The 26,874-nt window shown below is 37.9% G+C and overlaps 1 protein-coding gene and 1 long non-coding RNA gene across 2 annotated transcripts in view; both read right to left on the reverse strand.

The window, feature by feature from the left end:
• Nucleotides 1-26,874, reverse strand: part of VWC2L (von Willebrand factor C domain containing 2 like) — a 168,880-nt gene that overhangs the window by 41,024 nt on the left and 100,982 nt on the right. The gene's annotated exons all lie outside the window — the stretch shown is intronic.
• On the reverse strand, nt 13-26,510 carry LOC126932507 (uncharacterized). The gene is made up of 4 exons (XR_007718219.1): nt 26,104-26,510; nt 11,565-11,733; nt 2,737-2,886; nt 13-138 (listed from the first exon to the last, which is right to left on the reverse strand). It is a non-coding gene; the product is annotated as an uncharacterized LOC126932507 (long non-coding RNA).

Consider the following 26,874-nt stretch of genomic DNA (forward strand, 5'->3'; position numbering starts at 1 on the left):
CATGCTTGGGAATTTCAAGTATTAAACATTTATTTAGGGATAGTGATAGTTATTGGGAAGAATGCTAGGGCGTGAGTTTGCAGAATAAAGATGAAGTGATATCATCAAGCCTTTGGTAAATCATGTTAGGAATCTTGACTTTATGTTGAAGACAATTGGGAATATTTTAAGCATGGAAGGAAGAGATTAGATATACATTTTCAGAAAACTTTCTTCATAAGAAGTGAAGGTAAAATACTTTTATACGATAATAAGAACATAAGATTAATGCTAATACTTGTTAGAAGGAGAGGTAAAGGAAGCTAAGTCTGTTTTTCCACAAAAAGTATAAGGGCAAATAGTCATTTCCATGCTTTTTTTTTCATTTTTATTCATAAATGTTAAGATTTTAAAATTCAACCTGATGTAGCCCAAGTACCAAATTTCCCAGGGTGGATTAAGTGCCGACCAGTAGTCAATTTCCTAGCTGGCTGAAAAGTATCAAATACTACAAGGTGTTTTCAGTGCCATGAACTTTGCTTTAATTCACTGTGATCATGGGGAATACAAAAGGTTCTGCTGGTCCAGCTAAGTTTTTTCTCATGTGAAAAGCTGACCTTGACTTGAAACTGTCCCGTAATTTCCATACATGTTTATTGAGGGCTTATGCCAAAAAGAATCTGTGGTAGGCATTCAGTAAGTGTGTGTTTGATGAAAGAAAAAAAAAAATCTTTAATTCAGTATTCCAACAAGTTATTTACTGAGCATTTACTATGTGCCATGCAATATGCAAGTCATGGGGGCTCTAATGGTGAACAAAAACAGGTCCTCACAGGGTAGTGTAATGGATGGATAAGAATAAAGTTAGGAGAAACACTTTGCTTTCCCCTGTGCCGAAAAGAGAAGTGGGTGAAAATTTAAATGGGTATAACAGCCGGACTGCCCAGGTAAAGCTTAGGTTTGGATAGAAAGCCTGAAAGCTGAGATAATGTATCCCTATTCTCTTTTGGAGGGAGTATATATTGCCCACCTTATAAGGTCAGAGTCCTGCATCTTCTCTTTTAGATGTTTCTAGGTACAGACTTGTGTGTGTGTGTGTGTGTGTGTGTGTGTGTGTTTTCTCCAAATTATGTTTGAATTTCTATCATGATCTTGTTGACTTTTGTTATAAAATTTAATTTATCTAATTAATCTAAATACTCTGTAGCTGTATACAGCCAAAGTCAGGCTGTCAGACCAATACCCAGTCCTTGAAATTGGGATGACTTACACAGCTTTAAAGATCACCCTTCTGTTTATATTTCTAAAACAAAAGCTCAGGGTTTATAAGCACAGTGCCACTTGGATTATAGTATTTAAAGTGGCTGCTAATTCTGTTTGAATGTAATAAACCTGGCTTTTCTCATGAGAAAGCCAATCTCAGATCACATTTCAATAGGCCAATGTGGATAAAAGGAATTTTTGACTGGATGGTGGTGGGGTCGGGGAGGAGGGGTGGATGTTGGAAGAGCGTGATATGGTCTGAGAATCTTGGACCAGAAGCGTGGAGAAGAGCATGGGAACTTTAACAAAAAGTTTCTTTCGTATGTTCATTAATTTTATAAATCAAATGTCAGAAAGTAAAACTCAGTAAAGAATTTGACTGGTGATATGCAAAAGATACTTTGAGAAAACATTATAGGAAACACAGTTTTAAATACAAAATGGAGAAATATTACCCCAAATCAAGGACATTGCTTTGTCTGCATTTGATTTAAATCATACTTTATTGTTTAGCCTGAAAAATGTTTCCAGCTTGGGGGAAGCAAACCTTCTACGATCATTTTTGAAATACTGCCTATATTGCTTAAATGAAGCTTTCCTTTTCTTTATGATTCCATTCCTCCCATCAGTTCTTGCAGTATTTTCATTAGCTGTGAAAGAAACTGAATGGGTCAGGCAGTCCAGAGACTTAACCTCTTTCCTAAGGCCCACTGGAAAACAAGGGTTATTTGAAAATTTCCCTTGTTTTCACTAATATAACACTAGTTACAAGAACATGCTTAAAAAGAGGGAAACATTTGCATCTGGCACTACCACTTGATATATATAAATTGGCCTTAACTCTTACAATCACAAACTTCCAGAACTGGAGTTAACCCTGGAGATAATCTCATGTAACCTTCTGATTAATGTGAGAAAAGTCAGGCCTACAGGACAGAAGAACCTGAAGTTAATGTCTTCTAGATGGACATTTCTAACGTATTGAGTCAGTTTTTCTTTAAGATTTCTCTAGGATATCTATGATCTTGTAGGATGTTTTCATTGCACAACTCCAAGGGGCACAGTTCACAGTGTGGTGAATAGATGATGCCCCCTGGAGTTGTGCAGCAGCTCTAATTTGTGCATTATCTGTATCTCCCACCAATGCTTTCTCATTGGTGGTGATGTATTTCTTTCTAAGTGGAAGGTGCTTGCAAACAATCTGTAGGATTCTATCCATATTACAACTGCAGTTGTTATATGTTTTTGTCAAAGAACGCAGAGATAACAATGAACTGGAAACCAAAGAAATGGAGTAATTTCTTGAAACCCTAAATTTTAATTGCAGCATGTGCAATTAAAATGCATAGTGCCCAGGCCTAGCGACGGCCTGAGCAATATGCATTGCAGCACAATTGGCATTAGGATGCGACAACGGCTTCTGGTACAATGAGTGATGTGTTGGCTCTATTTTACCATCTTGGCTGCAGCATTATCAGTACCTCAGACACTTACCACACATCTCAGAGATACACGATGTGAATCGGAGGGTCCAATTTGGCCCTATGTATGTCCCTTCTGTGAGACTTTTCTGGGGCCTGGCCCTTGATTCCAGCCACCAATATCTGCAACTGAAGGGAATCAAGCAGCGCTAGGGTTCTGAAGCTATGACCAAGAAAGAAAAAGAGAGAATTGAAAGCGTTTCCATCCATTTTATTGGCAATGAGTCAAGGAAAACAGTTTAGAAATATTTGTTAGAAGGGGCTCTCAGGAAGTCACCATTACTTGGAAGGTTTATGGCTAAACTCTGACTGCCGTTATCCATTGATAACCCCAACAATTTAAATTATAGAAGCCGTATACAAATAATTCAAGGCAAGGTCGTGAGCATTTCCTAAAACCTGTTCGTTATTTGGTTGACGGAAACCAGAAAAATGTCTGTGCTTATTACTGGGCAAATTCCTTAAATCAGAGAATTCCATGTGATTTTACTCTTGGGCTGAATTTGCATTTATATGAATAGGAATAACAACTGTGTCTTTGAGAGTTGGATCCTGTCTGTTATTTGTTTTTTCAATTACACTTATTAAATCCCTTGGCTTTTTTTCTCCCCTCCTTTATGCCCTACAAGGGAGTTCATCACTTCAGATTATTTTAAAGATGAATGCGGAGGCAGAGACATTCCAAAGTGGAAGTTACATAGCAAGTCAGTGGCAAAGCCCAGGGGTAGAGACCTGGGAAGACCAGCTGCAATTTGTGCTGTTTAATACTAGCAGCCTCGAAGACAGCAGACCCATTACAGCTGCAGGCTTATTCACTTATTCTAACTTTATCTTTAAATATTGCTAGAGCATCTCATAAGCTAAAGTGCTTTAATATATATACATATGCACACATATAAATATACATACATATACGTATGTAATTACTGCTGAAAACAATCCCAGGAGAGAGATTTTCACATGATTGTGTTTCTGGGTTACAGAAGAAACTGGAGCATGGCGAGGTTAAATGGTTTGTCAGGTGATCGCGAGCAGAGCCATGAATCAGATACGGTGATGCAGGCAGAATTTTGTTCTGCCCATTTGTAGAGGTTGTAGACTGTCCTGGGTTTCAGTCTAGAAAAGGAGTCATGACTTTGGAAGCTGGTATAGGTATCACAAAGGATTTGGCTTGGCGAGAGGGTGTCACAGGAAAAAATGCAGGAGTCAGCCTGTCAGGGTTCCCTCTCTCTAGCACAGGGTCCCCTCTCTCTAGGTCACTGCTCCAGCATCTGTATTTCCAAGGCAGCCTCATGGGCTAATGAGGTTACCTCTGGCTGTTCCTATCACTGGATAGGAACACTCAGGCGGCAAAGACTCAGCTGGGAGAAAGTTTGAAGTTTGTGCTCTGACACCTGAAATGAATTCTGCTCACTGCTCTTCACCCATACCCCATTCTCAGTTAGTTGAAACCATCAAATAGATAAAGCTGCCATTGTCATTTTTTATGCTTATAAATACATGACTTAAAAAGGAACATACAACAACCACACACAGAAATGCTTGATAGTTTTGTAAAAGCCTGCAGAATTACCATAGAGCTAAAAATGAATGAATATTAGCCCTTCTTCTTGTCTCCTAATTTCAATACCAACAAAAATGGAAAGTGAATGTAAAAGACATTTCAACCCAATCATAAAAAGATTATATTAGACTGTTAAAAGGAAAGATGGAAATTGACTCCTCCATGGAAAGCCGACTCACGTAGTGTTTGGGGTATCTGTTTCTTAGTGTGATACCAATAAAATGACTTTTTTTTCCCATAGTACATTTATCAGAAAAGCATGTTCTTACCTCAGTAATATCCATGTGAGCAAAGCAAAAGATCAGATTTTATTACCAGCTTTTACATCTAGAATCTGAAGTAATAGTCATGATGATACTCCTAATATTCTTACTAGGAATTCTAGTTATTTATTGCTTCCCTACTATTAATGTGTATTAGGTGATGTGTAGGCATTTCATATGTGATCAGAATGGGGTTATGTCACCGAATGAAGCAGGTTTTTTTTCAGTCCCTGGCCTAGGTTTCCTATCTCTATGGTTACCTTTGCATTTCATGATCTCAAAATTTGTAATTATTATAAATGTTACAACCATTATAATCACCCCCAGAGAAGTAGACTTCTTTTTCTTCCTCTAGCCTTACTGATCCAAGAGAGAAATAGTAGTATTGTGGTATCATTCCTTATGAAGAAACATTGAAAAATTGTAGATTACAGAACTTTATCGTTAGTGCATATGTGGAAATACTATAAAACTGCAGTTGGATATGCTACTCTAGTTTTTATTTCCACTCATTTGAAAAATTATGATAGCTAAGACAGCTCTGGAAACCTGACACGCAAGCATTCAAACCTGTTATTTCAATAAGAAAATAAGACCTCGGGAGCTTCCACTAGTCATGTTTTCATGCGGGCTCTCCCCTGGACAGTCAGTCACATGAGAAATTGCTTTAGCTGTACTGTCCTTTGGGCCACAGTACCTCTGGCTCTGCCTTAATGTGAAGGTAACCACTCCTGCAAAGAGCTCACTTAAAAAATGGCTTTGCTTGACATCTGCCGACTGAAGAGCTCACCTTCCCTAAAAAATAGAACACTTTACTCGAAGGAAAAGTTGATTACCCGTAGAATAGATCTAATATTCCAATACAGAGAAAACACAAAATTGCTCCTTTTGTTTTCACATTTTTCTACCGAGCTAGAATGAATTACCTGTTCTTCCATACGTTTGGAAGAAGGACTGCTGTACTAAGGAAGAAATAACTTGATCTAAAAAGCATTTGTTACTTCCGACTAATAATTATTTGGCAGTGTTTCCTTATATCTTCAGTAGAAAAATTTGTCTGGACTGACACAGTCCACACACGATCAGAATGTGTTTACTCGTCAAAAGTCCTACAGATATTTGCTGTGTAGGTAGGGACCGTTACTTGCATTTTTCCTGTTTCCTGTGATTCCCAACTCAACCCAAAATTTGTAGAAATGTCGGTTGGAAGGTCCTTGGGGAGTAGCCACTTTCCTTTTCAATCTTATTGAGTCTACAAGCAAGTGGCAAGATGAATGTTGAAACACAGTTAAGTTCACTTAAGGATGAAAATGGAAATATCCTAGATTCAGGAAACATTCAAATTACTGTGTGGGTGGGTGGCAATATTAAACCACCCCCATTGTTGACATTGCTGCATTTTTTGTTTTCACCTATTCATCCTAACACGATTACAAATGCAACTACCTGAAAACACACAAAGTTAATATTGCTGTTTAAGCAATGGTTTGGAGATTTCAGGGGTCTCCCTTTTATATGGCTACCAGCTTAATGTTGTTTTAGGAATGAGCTTTGCTTGTGAGTGGGCATAAATTTTATGTAAGTATACATTATCAACTCGCCATGGGATGAAAGCGGATATAACTAGGTCCCTGTAACACCAATTTATTTTCAGAGCTTGCACAAGTTACTTACAATTTACCAACATTTGTTTCTATCCCTAATTTTTCTTTTCTATCCTCTCACTGCTTGGAAGATCAATCTCGTTCCTCTTCCAGTGCCCCTTTCTTAACTCTTCCAGGAAGGTGCGAGCCCATGAATCAGGAGTGAGGTCCATGTCTGCCTCTCTTTTCAGCTTCATCAGTGCTAGGAATGTGTTATTAATAAAGGATCAGCTGCCATGGGATGAGAGCAGAGACAAACATTACCTAATGTGTATTGTAAGCAAATGACTCAATGGGGATAAATAGTTGATATTATTAGAAAGTGTAGACTCTGCTACTAGTCATCACTGGACTCCACAGGTAATCTTCATCCCCTCTGCTTCTAGCATTAACTTTTCTCTCCTCACTGAGTAATTGCTGGTTGTCTTTGTTAACCACACGCCACAATGCTGTGGAAACAGTGGTGCTGTCACGACTTGAACATTTTAACTAAGGAAAGGTGAGCTGTGAAGGAGAGAAGGCTTGGCTTGAGCCCCACTTGGCACAAATTCATTTTAAAAAGTACTTTGCAAAGGAAATGGCGATGTAAGTATAGAGTAATTTCATTTTTTTCCTCACATGGTAAGTTATTCTCTGACTACTGTAATTCTCATGACTTTGACGTGCTTATTGCTGTTTCAGCTGTTGCTGCTGCTGTGAAACCTGAAGAACCACTAGTTTAAAGAAAGTTTGTGTTTTTAAACTTAAGATGCTAGTGAATCCACTGAATTGCAGGACTTAGTGATAGAGGCTTCTGGAACTGCCAGTCTCTTATCTGAGAAAAGATGAAGAATGAAACTACCCAGTATATGAGCATAAGCATGAATCACTTGAACAGATGCACATAGATGACTTGATAATTCCATCGATCTGAGATATAAATTAAACATAGTGACTGTTTTACTTCCTCAAATATTATAGTGATACTCCTGTGTAGAATCGATGCAATAATGAAAATGACTCAACACTTTCCCTATGAACCTTATTTGTAGAAAAGCTTCATAATTTAGATATAAAACTGCAATGGAACAAAACCTGGACCTGGGAATGGCTTTTGTACAAGTGCTTTCAGCCTCTCAAGCTTTTTCAAGTTGTCACCATGGATTCCCAGTGCTTAAAGATGTAAATCAAATATGTGGTCTTGAGTGCTTGTAAGAAGAAACGGCATATAAAAAAAAAAAAAAAAGGAGAAAACAGAGTTTGGTCATTTAGTTTCTGTAGTTTTTTGCAGTTTTAAAATTTTAGAAAACCCACAAACCAGGAACTGTTCATTGGAAAGGCAAATGTTAGCAGGGACATACTGAACCTGTCATGCTGGCTACGAGTCCCTTGCCCTGGAGTCAGGGCACCCATGGTTGAGTTCCCAACTCCCCAGTTTGTGATTTTGGTCACGTTAATAAACTTCTCTGAGATTCAGTTTCTACATGTTTAACATGAAGAGATGATGAAATCTGCCTTACCATAGACCACATTCACTTTCTTTCTAAGAATCCAAAAGCTGGCCTTGGGAAAGGACCTGTGCTAAGGTGGCAAGAGCGTTGGATCAGGAATTTGGCTTCAGATCCTGGTTTTGTCATTGTCTAGCTGGTGATTGTAGGCAAGTCCCTTACTCTCCATCGACCTGTTTCTCACTTGAGCAATAGTGAAGTCTATTTTGTTTATGTATACCTGATAACATTGGGTCAAGCTCTAAGAAACGGCTATTTTTGTAGATGAAAATAATCACATAATGACAACTTCATATAGTGGAAGTGAAATAGGATTTATTGTCTCTAAAAATTCAGGAAGAGAGAGACTATTATGAACTTAGTTGCAAAAAGAGTTAAGATTAGAAATGATTAGAGAGAGAGAGTGTGTGGCTGAGGAGTGCAAGAGGAGCAGATATTCTCCAGGTTCCTTTCTTTTGTTTTTTCTACTCTGTGTGTTAAATTCCCAGCTACTCTGATGTTTTATTGTTATTTTTTTGACATCATGAACATGGGTTTTGACAGACTGCTTTGCTCTGTAGTGATCTGGTTACCCGTGGCAAATGGTTCATTCTGGGTTCTCTCTGTGAAGCAGGCTATAAAGAAAAGTGATATAAGTTTAAAAGATTACTCCCTGGCGATAATGTGAAACAATGGCATATTAAGAATAGTTGAAGGAACTAAAAGTTTTATCTCAGAGAAAAGAAAAGTTAAGAGGATATTACAGTTGTCTTGAGAAGCATGAAAGGCTGGTGTGTATAAGACAGGTTAGATTTATTCCACTCGGATTTAAGATACTGAAATACACCAATAAGTATAAGTCACTGTGGGACTTATCTCTTCAAGTCAGAGGTCTTCAAACAAGAAAGTGTTACCTCAAGAGGTTGTGAATTCATGATTAATGAAGAATAACTATTTGGTAGGAACATCATAGCAGGGATTCAAATGCTGGAGACCTGGCTAGTTCTAAGGCTATTGTGTTTTCTTCCAATGCTTAAACTGTATGATTTCATGAATTATTGATACTTCCAGGGTTCAGGATCAACTAAGAGATAAAACAGTCTCATTTTCTGAAAACATATTCCATTTGCAAAGTGTTATAAAACTTTGAGTACAAAGTTTATAAAACACTTTGTAAGTGAAACATGTGAGCTTCCGTTTCCTCTGTTACTACTATTCACATACCCAAAGGATGCTTTAAAATTAATTTAGCAGTTATATACCTTATAATTTATTGTAAATGATAGAAATGACCTAATTTTTGTTTCAGCTCACTGGGTGAGAGGGACTTAATATAGGGCAGTAACAATAACTAAGTAAGGATAACTTCTCCTTAAAGTAGAACAGATATGGAAGACTTCATTTATGCCATGGCTATAACTATTGAGAACAATTTTGGTGCTAATATTAATGTATTACTTAATGTCAAATATTTATTGGTACTTTGAGGCAATAAAATTGGTGGTATGTTGGACAATAAACAGGAAGAGGAGGGCTACCTTAGACAGAGGAATCAGGGAAGGCTTGTGGAAAGGCGTCTCCTTTACCATCTCTTACCAGCTCAGATGGTAAGATGGAATCAGGCTAAGTATGATGTGAGAGACGGACATTCCAGGTAGAGGCAATGACGAGTACAAGGACCCCGAAGCAGGGAAGAACTTGCTTCAAGGAGTGGAAAATGGCTAAGGTAGGGAAGAGTGGTGTGAGTTAAGAGGTCAGAAGCAGCAGCAGTCCACCCGCATCATTAGTGAAGGATTCCATTCTTAGCACAATGGGAAGTAACTGGAGATGGTTTTCTTTTCTTTTCTTTCTTTTTTTAATTCCAACTTTTTAGATTTGGGGGTACATGTGCTGGCTTATTCCATGGATATATTGCATGATGCTGAGGTTTAGGATGCAAATGATCCTGTCAACCAGGTAGTGAGCATAGTACCTGATAGTTTTTTGACTCTTGCCCCACTCCTTGCCTCCACCCTCTAATAATCCCCAGTATCTATTGTTGCCCTCTTTATGTTCATGAATACCCAATGTTAACTCCCACTTATAAGTGAGGACATGTGATATTTGGTTTTCTGTTCCTGTGTTAATTTGCTTAGTATAATGGCCTACAGCTGCATTCATGTTGCTACAAAGGACACAGTTTTGTTCTTTTTTATGACTGTGTAGTATTCCATGGTGTATATGTGCCATATTTTCTACCGTGGAACCACCCATACACCAGTATGTGCCATATTTTCTTTATCCAATCCACTGTTGATTCCATGTCTTTGCTATTGTGAATAGTGCTGTGATGAATATATGAGTGTATGTGTCTTTTGGATAGAGCAATTTATTTTCTTTTGGATATATATATGCGGTAATGGGATTGCTGAGTTGAATGGTGGGGTTCTGCTGTAAGTTTTTTGAGAATTCTCCAAATTGCCTTCCGCAGTGGCTGAACTAATTTACATTCTCACCAACATGGTATAATCATTCTTTTTTCTTCATCAGAGAGTTATAAGCAGGGGCGCAAGCTGGCTATCATGTGGTAATTAGGTTTATGAGAAAAGAGAGTCATGGAGGAAGATAAACCAATAGGAGGAAACAGAATTTTCCCTATCCCTTCTAGAGGAGCTTATGATAATGAGGCAAGTCAAAGTGGAATTCAGCCAGGTTTGAGTCCTCTCATATTTTATGTTCTTATATGGGTGATGATGGCTTTCTTTTAGCAGGCTGTGGTTTTACCGTTAAATACCTCAGGTTGTAATTGTCAGTTATTTTATTTTACAGTAAACGAATCGAAAAATGCCAAAAAGTATTGTATGAATATGGGGAGATGTGAGCAGGAAGGATTAATCCATTTTCACTTCACTCTTTAACCAAGTTTCTACATGGTGATATAGCTCTAAATATCTGTATAGAACTACGTAGAAATGTAAGCAACTCTCACGGATAAGAAATGGCTGTTTTTCCCTCTAAATATGTAACTTTCCCCCCCCGAATGTTTCCATTTATGTTCACATATTCTCAGAGTATCCATTGTCTGCTTTGGAAAATATTAATACTTATCATTTCTCTGTGGATATATACATTATTCTGAGCTACCAGAGTGATTAAATATAATAGATTAATATATAAAAATATATTAACAATATATGTTATTTATTTTTGGTATGACTGGGAAAATAAAAATTACAGATAATATTTATTGGGTACTTATATGCTGAGAACATATATGCATACAGAACACTGTTCGAAATGCCTTACGTGTACTAAGTCATTTAATTCTCACAATAATGGTATGTGGTATGTACTACTTTTTATCCATATTAATATGTGAGAAAACTGAAGCAGAGAAAGTCCTAGAAACTCGCTCAAACCACACTCACATTGTGTTTTTGGGGCCAAATGTTTAAATAAAAAGCAAAAAGTTCCATTAATTCAAGTGGACAGTTATTTGTTTTTAATGCTCATGTCACAACAGTCATTGACGATTAACCTTAATGTTATTGACTGACTTTTTTCTCATAGTTGATGATCTTCTGCCGCCAGATTCCACTGATGGATCTGAGAGTGTGGTAGGGATGTGAGGAATGAAATATTTCTGGGAGTGTTTCTTAGAACGCCGGTCAGAAGAGGCAATTTCAGGGGGTTCCATGCCCAGAGGAGTTGGAGAGTTATTGTCACACACACATCATCTTTTTAAGGAAGCGCAGTGCACATTCATATACTAAAGAATTTTGAAAAATCACTTTCAAATCCAGCATTTCCCAGACTCCCTGACTCTGGAAACAACCTCCTCACCCGGGTAACAGTAACCCTAATTTTTGTAGAACACATTTTTGTGAACTGTAATATTTTGTATACTCCGGTACTGAGTTGCTTACCTTGGGCATGAACTACCTGTGTGCACACTTTCGTCTGTTTGAACACATGTGCTTCCTGTCTTCTCCTGGTCCCCTCACCTGCCAGGTCTGAGGTTCATTGCTTTCCTCTGATTCTCAAAGAAAATCTCTGACCCTCAAGGTGGTTAACAATTCCAGATGGGAATTTTCCCTGAAGAAAAATGGACCAGGTAGGATGAAATATTTTTTTTCATCTAGTGCAAAAAGAATTCACTAGGAACTAAGGAGCCCATTATTTAAAGTGCGTGTATGAGACAGAACTCCTCCTGCCCCCAAGCTTTTCTAAACACAAACCATTCAATTGGTCTGTGGCCCTGTCTTGTACTTGGCATTTCTTTAAAAAAAGAAAAAAAAAAAAAAAGCCAGCCAAAGTGCCCTTGGCTCTGAAACTGTAGGTGGAAAAATAGAAATAATTTTTTGTGTGTGTTCTTCTAAACTTTGAGTCAAGATTCTATAATGGTTTACAGTATATTCGGTGTGATAGTCAAATGATCTGATTCTTTTAAATAAGTTGTGAAGAGTTCAGTCTTTCATTTGAAGAGGACGAGGGCATTAGTGAGAAAAAAACAACTGGGACATCGATGCGGCATCATCAACTTCCTCGCTTGGCTGGAATTAGGTCCTAGAGTGTAATTAGGTTCAGGCAGGGACCAGGTGGCTCTCACTTGCCACTGTATCCTCAGCACCTAAAACAGCGCCTGGCACATGCTAATACTTAATAAATACGTGTGGAATGAATGCAGAATAGGTTAGAATCCAAACTGGGTTAATTACAATTTGTATTGCCCATAAAGGTCAGAAGTCCTTCTAGTTTAATCCCCTCATTTTTAGAGAAAACTTAGGCTCCAGATCAGATCTAAGGGAGAAAAATCCTCAGTACATGGCTCAGATGTACAAATTTTACAAAGGGTAGAAACTCTTAAAAAAAGAATGACCAGAACCAGACCTGATCATCTTTGGAAAACAAATATTGTTCTTCATAGTGTTAAGGTGATATTTTGTGCTTGAACTTGTACTGTTTAACAACCAAGAATAATTTGGGTAGATAGAAAACTGAGAGGCTGGCAAGACACAAGTACAAACAAAGAGGGGTAAAAGTTTGTCATGTGAGTTTTATTGCTGTTAGGTAGCAAAGTACATATTATAGTAATTTGCTTTTCTGAAAAAAATGCTCTATGTGATAGAATATACTATGGTTCAGTGTATTTAAATTTTTTCTTTTTTTGTTCTCTTGTAATAAATAATGATTTAAGATAACTTTATGACTATATAAGACATGGATTTTCTAATTTTCCTTTCCAAATTAAGCTTAAATCAATCAGCTCATCACACTACATGTCATAGTTAAACCCCAGAAATTAACAGTAAATTTAAACATTAAATTAAGCAGTAAAAACAGAATATTTGTCAGGATTTGGGTATTTTAAAATTTTTTAAATTAGTTAACTATTTATTTTGAGATGGAGTCTTGCTTTGTCGCCCAGGCTGGACCGCAGAGGCACGATCTTGGCTCACTGCAGCCTCTGCCTCCTGGGTTGAAGCGATTCTCCTGCCTCAGCCTCCCAAGTAAATTACAGTGGTGCACCACCACACCCAGTTACTTTTTGTATTTTTAGTAGAAATGGGGTTTCACTGTGTTGGTCAGGCTGGTCTCAAATTTCTGTCCTCAAGTGATCTGCCTGCCTTGGTCACCCAAAATGCTGGGATTATAGGCGTGAGCCACCACACCCAGCCTAAAATTTAAACAATAAACAATAATTTTATATTTCTTGATATCATCACAGGTAATTTCTTTTTGCATTTTAGAAAAAAGTCTGTTTCTCAATTTGAAAAGTATACATTAAGATTTCTAAAATATTTCACTTTCTAATGAAAAACCTTGAAATTCAAAGAACATCCAGCAAATTAGAAGATTGTGAAGCTATCATAAATGAGTGAGGCATCTCATAGAAAATGGGGAAAAGCAAAATGTAATCAGATTCCCAGACTGTTTTGGCTCTTGGAAAACAAGACATAGGTAACTCAGTGACACTTTTCTCAAGAATGCAAATTCCTCAAAGGGTTCTGTGCATTGATTCCTGTTGTCACAGAGGTCAACAATTAACAGAGACTGGAGTTAAAATGAAATAAGGCAATGGCATGGGGCTAGGGGTTAGGACCTGGATGTTGACATTTTAGCCATTGAAACAAACAGGAGTTATTACTAAATGATAGAATCATTATAAAAAGTTATTTTTCTCTGGACAAAACTCTACCAACAAACTCTAGTTTGCTAATGCTTATTTCCACATTAGTATAAATGTAGGACAATGTGTCTGAATATATTATATAAACAATCAACATGTTCTTCGAATATTAAAAAGAGTTAGGTTTGGGACATTTTCCTCTCATACAGATATTCTTTATTTTTTCCTTATTGTTCTGTATATTGCATTCTCAATATAAATATTTAACATCAGGATTTAATAAAAACCAAAACAAAAACAACAATTTGAAAAGTGGTTTCTTAGTCTATAAAATAGCTATTGTATTCACCTATTGCAAATATATATTTATATAGCTTGTAATGATAATTAGGTAGTATGTTTTAAAAAATCTATCCAAATATATCTTCAAAAGATATGTTATAATGACTCCTTTTCAGATTTGCTAATATTTTAGGTAGATAGTATATATTTAAAATATTGTGTACATATATTTAAAGACTATAATTAGGGGATGGATACCTCATCCTTCATGACATACTTCACATCACATGCCTGTATTGAAATATCTCCTGTACCCCATAAATACATACACCAACTGTGTACCCACTAAAAATTAAAGAAATGGAAGTGGAGGAGGAAGCAGCAAAGAGGAAAAAAAGTACAATTTTTAAAAGACTAGGATTAAACATTGTCTAGCTATTATCTGAACTTTAATAATGAAGTAAACATCATTTATAAACACAAGAACACATCATATTTTTATCACTGCTTCCTGCCTGCTATGTTCTTAAAGGCTATTAAGATTGATACTAATACGGAGAAAGTACAATCTCTCATTAATGCAGGAAGGACAAAAGTTGGATTCTGACTTTGGCTACCTATGTCCCTAATGTTGCTACGTGTTTTGCTCATACAGATAGCATTTCCTGTGGCCAGAGTGATGTGCTACAAGCCCAAGCCAGGATTATGTGTGCTGAGCTAGGCAGTTACCCATGTGGTATGGTTTGTAGGGCAAGGAAGTGTTGCTCCAGGTAATGATGCTGGTGACCCCTTGCATTTGGGCAAGGCCTGGTCATTGTGAGATGTCCAGAGAATCTCACACTTACCTCCCTGAGCTAGGGAATGAGCTTACTTTCTGGAGAAGCTGGCCAAATTTTATTGGCAATAAATGTTGTAGGGGATTCTCTTATTTGGAGCAGATAGTTAAGATGACTTTTATTGCTTTTTATGATTAAAAATGCTCATTGACAAGAAAGCAAAAAAATGTTAAATTAGGAGGAAGAAGAGGAAAAAGCAGGAACTGTGGAATTAGTTAAGCTAGGGTTTAAATACTGTCCCAGCCTCTACCCAGTTTTCTTGACTCAGTCATTTACTGTTGTAAATGGGGTAAAATTTTGTAGTGTTTTGAGGATTAAATGAGATGCTGCATGAAAATTATGTAGCATGTTTGCTGAAACTTGGTAGCTTTTGAATAAATCATATATATTATTATTAATGATACATAAAAAAGCACTGATCTATTATTCTACCACCAGGTGCTAAAAATGTTTACACTTTCATGTGTTTCCTTTATTTTTCTGGCCATAGTTCTACATTGTTGAGATCATATCACATATGTGGTTTTGTATTCTTTGTTTTAACGCAATAGAGCATCAAAAAAGAATACTGTTTTTTGTCTACTAAATTGGCAGTGATGATAAAAGATAACAGTTGATGCTGGCAAGTGTGAGAGTTGTGGGCACCGTTGTGCATCACTGGTGAGAATACCAGCTGCTATAACCTTTCTGGAAAGCAATTTGGGAAATATTGTTCAAGAGCATTAGAATTCTTTTACCTTCTGACCTGGTAATTTTACTTCTGTATAGCCAGTCTCAGGAAATAAGTGAATCATGAACAAAGACTCATGGTCAAGGAAGTTCATTGAAGAATCATTTATGAAAACCAGAGTATAGAAATTATTACTGTCTACCATAATGAAGCTGCTTGGTAAGTTATGCTACATTAAAAAAAAAAAGGAATATTTACAGACAGTAAAGCCCCATTTTCAAAGAATAATTGATTACATGGAGAAGTGTTTTTGATATGATGTTACACAAGGATGAACATCATGTATGATACAAAACCCCAGAATTCCAATTTTGCTTCAGAAAGAAGCAAGTATGTATGGGGAATGGGCTGGAAAAATGTGTGCCCGAATGTTAGCAATGATTATTTCTGGCTGGTGGGATAATATATATATTCATTTTTTTTTCTCAAATTTTCTATTTTGAGCATGGGCCTATGTAAACACAACAGACATGTATATATGGGTGGATGTGTGTGTGTGTGTGTGTGTGTGTGTAACAGGAGCAAATATTCTGAGAATTTCCCCATGCTATAAAATAATCTTAAATTTTCAGAACTATGTATTTTTAAGAGCTTTAGAGTGTTCTGTTTTTGTGGAGCCCTTAATGTATTCACTCCTTTTTGGTATTGTTTTAAACATGTTTATTATTGCAGTGTATCCCTTTGTGTATGTATAAATCTTGATTTGCATTTCTAGACCATTTCCTTTGTGGTACAGAGACATCATTGGGATGTGAACCTAGGGGGAGTCAGTTTGGGTGCAAGTGAATGCACCAACTGAATGTGCACCTTCAGAGCAAGCTAGGGGGAGAAAATGGGACCATCACCATAGACTAGTGGAAAGAAACAATATGGCATCTCTGGCGGGGGAAGCAAAAGGCTTTTGTAATTGGAGACCAGGGTACTAAGAAAGACCACTTGAGAGAGAATTTAACTACCATGCTGTTGTGGCCAGTTCACGTTTTCTTTTATTTGTCTTGAACATTCTTTCAGATTCTTTTGCCTAATTAGGCCCTTGGTTTTCAAGACACACTTGCGATATCATGGTTTCCACTGTGGGCAAAGAACAGCTATCACAGCACTGTGTACCTACTACCTTTGTACCTATTGTCTTTGCAATGTCTCTGTTACATCAGCATGATCTACTTGCATAAGTGTCCTGCCTGTCCAACTCTCTTGCATTCTTCTCAAGGGCAGAGACTATGTCTTATCATCTTATATCTCCAGGGGCATGAAAGGTGCTTGGTGCACAGTGGGTGCTTCATAAATGTTTTCTTAGGTGAGTGAAAGAGCAGCAGTACATGGGTGAGAAGTGGAAATTCTAAATGGAAGAACAGGTTCTGAAAACAAACAGGCTTTGCAATTCCAGGAACACAGGAATCTCTGCGTCTCCTCTCTTTTTATTCCTTAGTCTCACTGATTATGACTAAAGCAGCGTATCTTTCATGTTAAGATTTTTCAAAAGAACAAAAGTTTGTATAAGCAACCTGAAAACCTCCTTTTTGTCACAATGCTCATTGCAGTCACGTCTTTTTCCCATAGGTCTAGGATTAATGTGCTACTAGTAAGGAATATTGGCCTTCTAGTAAGATCAAATATGCTCTTTAATGGGCATGTGGAAAACAAAGTGGATACTCCCCTTAAAAACGAGAGGGCTTTGTAGAAGTAAATTATCATAGGTGAAGGTTAATATTTGCATTGCAATTTATAAATTAAAAGTGATTTTTATCTAAATTATCTCATTTAATTTTTGATTACTAACATTCTTTTGGGGATAAAGCCTTTCATTCCACAGTTTCAGATAAGGCTTTAAGATACAGTACTACTGAGAAAAGTAATCCCAGGAATAGTACTGTTATCAAATCATTGTCTACTGGGAGGTATTCAAAAGTAGAAAAATCCTGCTCTTGAAGGACAAGGAAGGGGGAAGTGCCATAAAACAAATGGGCAGACTAGAGACAAGTTTTTCATGCTTCACAGTATTTCTTGTGAACTTCTTCACAGTAGTTCTGGTTGGAGGAAGGGAACTTACCTTGGCATCTATCATAGTTCTCCCCAGTTGAACCCTATCTTTAGGCCAACTTCTCAGCCAAGTTCCCTCAACTTTTGCCGAAGACCTACATCATCATAATGTTATCATCATTTAATGTGTGTTTATTATGTGTCAAGTGCTAGTCTAAGTGCCTTATATAAATTATCTAAATTCATCCTCCAAGGAACTAATGAAATAAGTTTATTTTATATTGTTATACATACTACATATGAGGAAACTGAGGTATCTTGCCCTAGCTCAAAGAAAATAGTTGAATACAAAGTTAAATACAACTAATTGACTCAGTCTTTCTATTAGTTGACACACAGTACTTTTTTTTTTTTTTGAGATGGAGTCTCGCTCTGTCACCCAGGCTAGAGTGCAGTGGTTCATCTCAGCTCACTGCAAGCTCCGCCTCCCGGGTTCACGCCATTCTCCTGCCTCAGTCTCCCGCGTAGCTGGGACTACAGGCGCCCGCCACCATGCCTGGCTAATTTTTTGTATTTTTAGTAGAGATGGGGTTTCACATGTTAGCCAGGATGGTCTCGATCTCCTGACTTCGTGATCCACCCGCCTCGGCCTCCCGAAGTGCTGGGATTACAGGTGTGAGCCACCGCGCCCAGCCACACAGTACTAATTCTTTTAATTGTTTTCTTTATTTGCTTTCTCATGAGTTCAAACCATCTCTCTTTTCTCCCAATCTCTTAAGTAGTACTTTATAAATGTGGCCTTTGTGGCATCTTTTAACCAATATTATGCCTTGTATTATCACCATTATTGTACAAGTCTTCTATATTTCTCTATTTTCTTTGTTCTGGTGTCGTTAAACATTTTCAGTCTTTTGTGTTCATTTATATGCTACTTTTTACCCCATGGAGCCTTTCTATAAACTGCTTCTTCCTCCTGGGATCTGTCTTTACTTCTCTTATTGCATCTAAATCAATGTTTTGCAGTGTTGGTCCCACAATGTAATCAACTGGGAAACCTAAAGAAGAAATACTGACACCTGAATCTCATGCCTAGAGATAATTTACTTGGTGTGGCTTGGGCAACATGAGTTCCAAAAGCCCTCCAAGTGATTGAGACATGCAGCCAGAAATTGGAAACCACTGACCTGTTCATTTCCTAGGCATCTTACCTGCAGCAACTCCACCTTCCTCACTACAGTCTAGTGACCCTGTAGCCACCTGTCATAACACTATATAGCTCTCCTTTTTAGCTCTTAGACAACTGGAATTGGCAATGCCCATACATAAGAGGGAAACCTTGAGACTCTGGGGTACTGAAAGTGAAGTGAAGAAAATATTTTAAGGAGGAGGTGTTAATTAACTGTGTTATATGCTAAGTCACAGAAGATGAGAACAAAGATTTGACCAATGAATTTAGAAATATGGAGGTCACTGATAATCTTGACAATGTCATTAGATGTCATTTGAGTGGCAGGGAATAAATTTCTGAGCAGAGAACAAAAACTTTGATGATGCAGGGGAGAGAGACCAAAAGTGAGAATAAGAGTGAGAGTGAAGAATAGGGCAAAATTCTTGGGTATGCAAAAGAAGATAGGGTTTAGTATACTTAGTCTTATTTAATCTTTGCAATCCCTAAGAGGAAAATATTATTTTTCTTTTCATTTTACGTATGAGGAAAGTGAGACTTAGAGAAGTTTGTAACTTGTATAAGATCACAGGGCTCATAGTTGTTAGACCTGGGACCAAACGTAAGTTTACATGCCTCAAAGCTCTTAAAAACTATATTTCCTTGCCTTTTGTTGGTAAAGAAAACCTTCTGGTTGCAGTTGAACTAGCTTTATATACATTTCTTCCCCAGCTTCCTTTTTTTTTTTTTTAATTTCCAAAGGCTGTTTCTCCTGCAGCATAATTTTGATTAACAATAAGCTATGCATAATTGACATAAACTAAAGCTACCAATGCACTCTTTAGATTAAAAGAAAGAAATCTTTGGAACCTCAAGCTCTGACAAAACTATTGAGCCTATTAACTTTCTGTAAGTCAGTGACAAAACTGCCTACTCTGGTATCGGCTGGCTTTGGGTGTGCTGGTGTACCCTAACCCCCAGAAACAGGTGATTCACAAGATTCCTTATGGTCTTGAAGGAGCCTCATAGCAGCTCCTGGCAAGCCGTGCTGAAAACAACTGAGCGTTGATCACTGGAGCTTTATGAGGTGGGGGATGAGGGCTGTTGGGTGAGAGCAGCATTACACTTAATCATTTATGAGCTGACTCCTGGGGTGATACAATGAGAAGAATGATGTGTTGATCAATGTCTATGCAGCGGGTGGGAGGGAGCCCTGGTTTGTAGTATTTGCCAATTGTGGTGGTATAGATATTCCCAGTATGGCTAATTTCAAGTTACCAGCACGAAGTCACTGAATGTGAATCACGGAGAGATGAAAACAATACACTCTCAAGAGTCTGTGCCAATTGGCTCCAGCATACCATCACCTATAAAATAAAAAGTTCTCACCTGTATCTCTCAGTGGATGCTCTCATTCCTAGAGGTGTCAAGCACTTTCTGAGGCAGCATAAAGAGGTAGAAAGAATGTTGTGTTCAAATTCCCAACAATAGAGGTCTGGTTCTGCTTCAGTCAATAAAATTAGACATGTGGGCCAGGCACGGTGGCTCACTGTAATCCCTGTACACGCTGGCCTGTAATCCCAGCACTTTGGAAGGCCAAGATGGGTGGATCACCTGAGGTCAGGAATTCGAGACCAGCCTGACCAACATGGTGAAACCCCATCTCTACTGAAAATACAAAAAATTAGCCAGGCCTGATGGTGGGCGCCTGTAATCCCAGCTACTTGGGAGGCTGAGGCAGGAGAATCGCTTAAACCCGGGAGGCAGAGGTTGCAGTGAGCCAAGATTGTGCCGTTGCACCCCAGCCTGGGTGACAGAGCAAGACTCTCAAAAATAAATAAATAAATAAAAAATTAGCCATGTGGATTTTGCCAACTCACTTGTTTTCTTTGGACCCCCATTGGGAAATGAAGCAGCTGTCGCTTTAAGGCTCTTGAGAGTAGGAAGATGCTGGGATACACCCGCACACAGGATGCTACAATTCAGCCCTCTCCTCCACAGGGGTGAAGGAGAGCTCCTTGTAAAACTGTGTGCTATATTGTGCTTTTGGGTTTCAGATGAAAACCTTGTCTGTCTTTAGTAGCTTGCCCATGCTGTTCTCCATCACTGTGGCCTTTGAGATTTCTCAAAGAAACCAGCAGGGATGTTCGAGGTTGTTCACATATGATATTCCCAACGAGGCTGTCTAAATAATAAAAAGGAGTATGCAGTCACACCAGATACCTTCTCATTCTGAGGACAAATAGAGCTGCAATCCTAACCTTTAATTTCATGGCTTTCCCATCTTTTGCTAACCCTTTAACATTATATTAACAAAAGATGGACTGGGTGGGGGAAGGGAGGGACTTAATGCTTTTTATGATGTATTTTAACATTTTTCTCTCTCCTTGAAAAAATAAATTTGCCACAAGAATTAAAACTGTATTTTATCCTTTTAAATGCAGCCCTAGATGATGTATGTAACTGCACTGGCAGCAAGTCAAGTCTGCACAAAGCCCAAATTGAATCTTCCTTCTGACTACAGCTGTGCATGATATTTTATGCAATTTTTTATGCTGGTCATAAACGAGGTGGAAACTGTGATTATGCCAATTTTGGGATAACACATTTTCACCAAAAAGTGACTGCCAGTGTTCAAACATGTATGTGTATTTACAGGATCCAGCCCTCCTTTTCTCATCATTAGATTGTGGGCTGTTGACCCGATAACAGATTTCTAGGTGAAGTGCTACAGGCACTTAATATCCTGTTGTTGTAGGACACAGGATTGCAAAATGTATCATGATTTCCTCTTACTATACTATCTGCTTGGCAAAATGTTGGCCCTTAGCAACTGAATATGCTGAAGTGGAGGGTGGGATTTAGTTGGAAAAATAACTCAGTTTACTACTATTCCATTATTTCTCTGAATCTGTATCCACATTACATCTATACCTAGACAAACATTAAAATGAATGGAAAGGGAGATTTCAAATATGTTTACAAAAATTTGCCCTGATATTATAATATCATATTCTACTGTTACATGAAATTGTGTTAAGAGAGAAGAAAAATATTACCTAAGGATCAGAAATTGATGCTTTTCTGTTTCTTTTACACTTGACATAATACAGATGTTTTCTGTCTGTCTGGTATTAACACAGAGATTACTGTTAGATGATTTTAGTTGGGAGGCTGCAGAAGGAAAATTAAAATGTTAAGTAAATGATTACAGAAAAAAAGAAACCTTTGATATGAACTGTAACAACTGCTTATCCAAATTAGCATGGCATTACATTTAGTGCCGTAAAGATGAAGCCATTTGCATGAGTGTGTGTATATGGGCCGAACCATCAATCAGTTCTCATTATAAATAAAAGCCCAAGCCAAAGATACTTGTTCCACCAATATCCTGCTGTCATCTCCAAAGACCACTTCTGGCAGCTGATATCCCTTCAAGTTGTTGACTGAACTGAGGATGCCATGCCACTGGCAGAGGGCTATATGGCTGCTACTGGTCATACTGAAGGGAAGACTTCATACACCTGAGAATTTGTCTTTAGAGCTTTCTAGAAGATTTGAACCGGAGACTGAGCACTTGTGAGGGGTGCTAAGATGATACTCTTGCATTGTATAGAGGATTCTGTTTTATAACTTGTGTTTCCCAACTTGAGGATCATTTATTCTATGAAGGAGAGATGGCTCAATAGAACCATCCATAGCAAGCTTTGATTGGCACTAAATAGGTCCTCCAAAATTATATGTTGAATAGCTGAATGAATGAGTGAATGAATGACTAACAGATATGGCCACATATCATGTTGGACTCTCTTCCATTCATGTCACAGTTCTACGGAACAGCAATAGTGAAAATCTTCTCTGCCACGTTATGAATGCTTGCATCGAATTCGTCCCTGAAGATTAAATGTCAAATGAGAATCTTTCTCTCTGATATCAGCCTAATGGTAAAATGAATCATACTTTTTACATCTTCAGAAACATTGCTCAGGACTATGATTTCGGCATTCTAGACATCATTCAATAATCAGCTCACAAAACTATTCGCCTGGCTTGCATGATTTTATTGGATGTTTCTGATTGGGAGGGGCCAATTGATTGAATTTCAAGATGAAGGGAAGCACTGCTTGAAGGTCAGGGGAAAGGTCTAGTGCATGAAATGATTGAGGAGACATTCCTGGGTCTCTTTGACCTGACAGTAATCACTTGTCTGACCAAAATGACATTCATTTCTAAAATGTTACCATCAGTGCTAGGCTGGTTCTAAGGTTTCCCTCATTTGTAGCTGTGCAATAATCTTTTATTTAACTGAGCCTGATGATCAAGATGCAGCTTTTCTTTTTCAACAGGGCTGTGCAGCCTTTATCTACTCATCACAGTTGGACTACCGCTGTAGTAGATTCAATGAACATTCAACCTAGAAAATCACCAGAGTTTCAGTGGATTCTGTAAGGAGCCAGCCTTGAAAAACCAGTGATGTTTCAGGAGGAACTTCTTAGCACATATTTTACTTAGATACTGTAGTTTATGTGATCATTTTACTTCTAGCTATAATTCATCATACCAACCTTGATACATAAAGTCATAAATGATTCCATTTCCAGTTATATCCACTTATGCATTCTTCTTATGGTCTACCGCTGTTGTATGGGGAAACTGTTACTTTCGACAGCTCTTAGGTTTGAAATGCTTGGGTGTTAGAATTAATGCATCTCCTCTTACATTTGGCCATTGGTTTGTAACATAAATCCTACTGTTCCTCAGCAGGTACCTGTACATTGACAAAAATTTTTAGAAAGAGTAAAAATATTTTGTTTTACTTTTAAGTTCAGGGGTATATGTGCAGGGTGTGCAGGTTTGTTACACAGGTAAACATGTGTCATGGGGGTTTGTTAAATAGATTACTTTGTCACCCAGGTATTAAGTCTAGTATTTATTAATTATTTTTCCTGCTCCTCTCCCTCCTCCCACTCTCCACCCTCCAGTAGGCCCCAGTGTGTGTTGTCCCCCTCTATGTGTCCCTGTATTCTCATCATTTAGTTCCCACTTATAAGTGAACATGCAGTATTTGGTATAGTGAAAATTTTGGAAAGCAAATGATTCTGATCACCTCACGATAGCATAGGTATCCTGAAGGTACAGTGAACTTGGCAAGTGACAGACATGCTGGCTTATTTTTGCTTGGGCAAGTAGCAACACAGCTGTTTGCTAGCACATTTGTTGTAGAAAGAAAAATTTATTTTAATCAGTCTTGTGTGCATTATATGAAACCATAATCAAATGATATCAAGACTATAATCAAATTTGATCAAGTGAAATGGATAGTTCGTTGTGAGAGAGGGATGGCTTGTAAATAATGTGTCTCAAAAAAAGAAACACTAATGAGAAGGATAAGCATTAAGTTCATGACTCATTGGGGATCATGACCAGGTATATAAATATTGTGTGTTGTGTAGCTATTATTTCATCCAATGCAACTTTCTTACACTTTCAGTTTAAATAATGAAGGATTTCATGAGATTATATACCTCTTGTGGAGAAACATACATTTTTCAGATGTGTGTGCTAGTAGGCACAGACTGCCATGACAAAATACCACTGGGTGGCTTGAACAACAGACATTTATTTCTCTCAGTTCTAGAAAATGGGAAGTTCAAGATCAAGGTGATGGCCGATGTAGTTTCTAATGACGATTCTCCTTTCAGTTTGCAGACAGGCACCTTCTCCCTGAGTATTCACATGGCAGAAAGTAAATGAGAAGGAGAAATCTTCCCAAATCTCTCTCTCTTCCACTTATAAGGCCACAGTCTTATGGCATTATGACCTCTTTCAACTTTAATTATCTCCTAAAGACTCTATCTCCAGATACAGTCATCTTGGTGATTAGGGCTTCAACATGAATTTGGGGAGAACACAATTTAGTTCACAGTGGGTTGGCTGGAGATTTTCATTTTTTGGTCACTTTAACAATTTTTTCTTTTTTGAAACAGGGCCTTGCTGTGTTGCCCAGGCTGGAGTACAGTGGCATGAACATGGTTCACTGTAGTCTTGGTCTTCTGGGCTCAAGTGATCTTCCTGCCTTGGCCTCCCATGTAGCCGCACTTGGCTAATTTTTAGTGGAGATGAGGTCTCTCCATCTTGCCTGGGCTGGTCTCAGACTCTTAAGCTCAAGCGATCCTTCCGCCTTGGCCTCCCAAAGTACTGAGATTTCAGGTGTGAGCCACCATGCCCAGCCTTACTTTTACAAATTTTACATGTAGGTTCAAAGTGTTACGTTGGTGGAATACATTCAGTGTAATCTTCCTATCTCAAGGTCAAAAACTTACATTTATAAAGTGCCCTTTGCCATGTAAGGTAACATAATGACAGTTTCTGGGGGTTAGGATGTGGACTGACATTCAGGGTTGCCTTTATTCTGTCTACCACATGAGCCAAGAGTAGAGCAAATCTAGGATTCATTTATTTAGTAATTATCTGTTAGGAAATAAATAAGTGCCAGGCAATACACTCTGTATGTATATTTTTAAATGGTTAAGAATGAGATTCTGGCTGACTGGAAGAGCCACCAGGCTTTATCTGTGAGGATCAGGAGAAGTCCTAAGTTTAAAATGATTTTTGTCTTCAGTATTTGATATTAGATTGACAAGTCCTTCCTAGAACTGTGAGAGGAAATTAGAAGTAAGTTAATCTACTACATAAAGTTTTTTTTTTTGTTTTTGTTTTTTTTGAGATGGAGTCTCGCTCTATCGCCCAGGCTGGAGTGCAGTGGCGCGATCTTGGCTCACTGCAAGCTCCACCTCCCGGGTTTACATTATTCTCCTGCCTCAGCCTCCCGAGTAGTTGGGACTACAGGCACCCGCCACCACGCCCGGTTCATTTTTTTTTTTTTTTTGTATTTATAGTAGAGACGGGGTTTCACCATGTTAGCCAGGATGGTCTCGACCTCCTGACCTCGTGATCCACCTGTCTTGGCCTCCCAAAGTGCTGGGATTACAGGCGTGAGCTGCCGCGCCCGGCCCTACTACATAAAGTTTTAAATAGGGAAGAAGAAAATCTTAGAACCACAAAGTACCTTGTCCATTTTTCATAGAGGGATAAATTGAATGATACAATGTGGGGAAGAAACCGGAAATAATATTGTTTTCTTGGGATACTTTCTAGAACTAACAGACAGCAGCTCCAAATAGAGGGGCCAGATAATATGTAAATGAATTAAATATTTAATGCCTACTCATTAATGCATAAAGGGAATAAGTTATATTTTCTAAACATTTCAGCACAGCCACAGAGACCACAGATGTACAAACATAACTGATCACAATCTATGATGATCAATTCAGCTTACATCTGGATTCCATGAATAAGTTATTAGGACTGAAAACTTCAGAATGAGTATCAACTGGCTTTCTGATTCTGAAAAACAGGGGCAGAATAATATAATGAAGGTTGGGATTTAATTTAAAAGCAAAGGCAATCAAAACTGAGTCAGGTGCCTTCTGTACCAAAATCTTTTGTATTTTGTAATCCCATAGTTTCAAATGGGATCTTCTTTTACTAGTTTATAGTCATATAAATGATAAAGTATATTTAGCCAATAACTTTACTTGCAAAAACATCTAACTTTCATTTTAATATGGCATTCTGATCAAACTTGTTTGTTTCCTTCAAAAGGCCATATTTAAATTGATAATAAAGAGATCGATTAAAATATGTATAAATCCACAATCATGAAAAGAATAGGAAGGGAGCCATTATCAGCAGAAAATGTCAACAGCTATCTGTTAGAAGGAAAATAATTGAGCTTTAAACTGGGGTAGAGAAAGTTATTGCTGGAATTCTGCGTAAGAGGTTACAACCAGAGAGCCGATATGCCCTGCAGGACACAAAAGCAATTCACTTCTCAAAAACACCAAGAAGATGGGAGGAGACAGTGAAGAAGAGGATACCTGCAAATGACTGTCTTCAAATCAACTGCATTCCTGCTACCCCTCTAACCCTCCACTCCCACTTCCATCCAAATCTGTGATATCCAGGAGTTAAGGCTTTTACCTCCCAGGCGATGCAACATCATCAACGAACACATTTTTTTTTTTTTTTAAGTAGCAAAGTTTTTCTT

This window comes from Macaca thibetana, chromosome 12 (genome assembly GCF_024542745.1).
Source record: "Macaca thibetana thibetana isolate TM-01 chromosome 12, ASM2454274v1, whole genome shotgun sequence".
NCBI lineage: Eukaryota > Metazoa > Chordata > Mammalia > Primates > Cercopithecidae > Macaca > Macaca thibetana.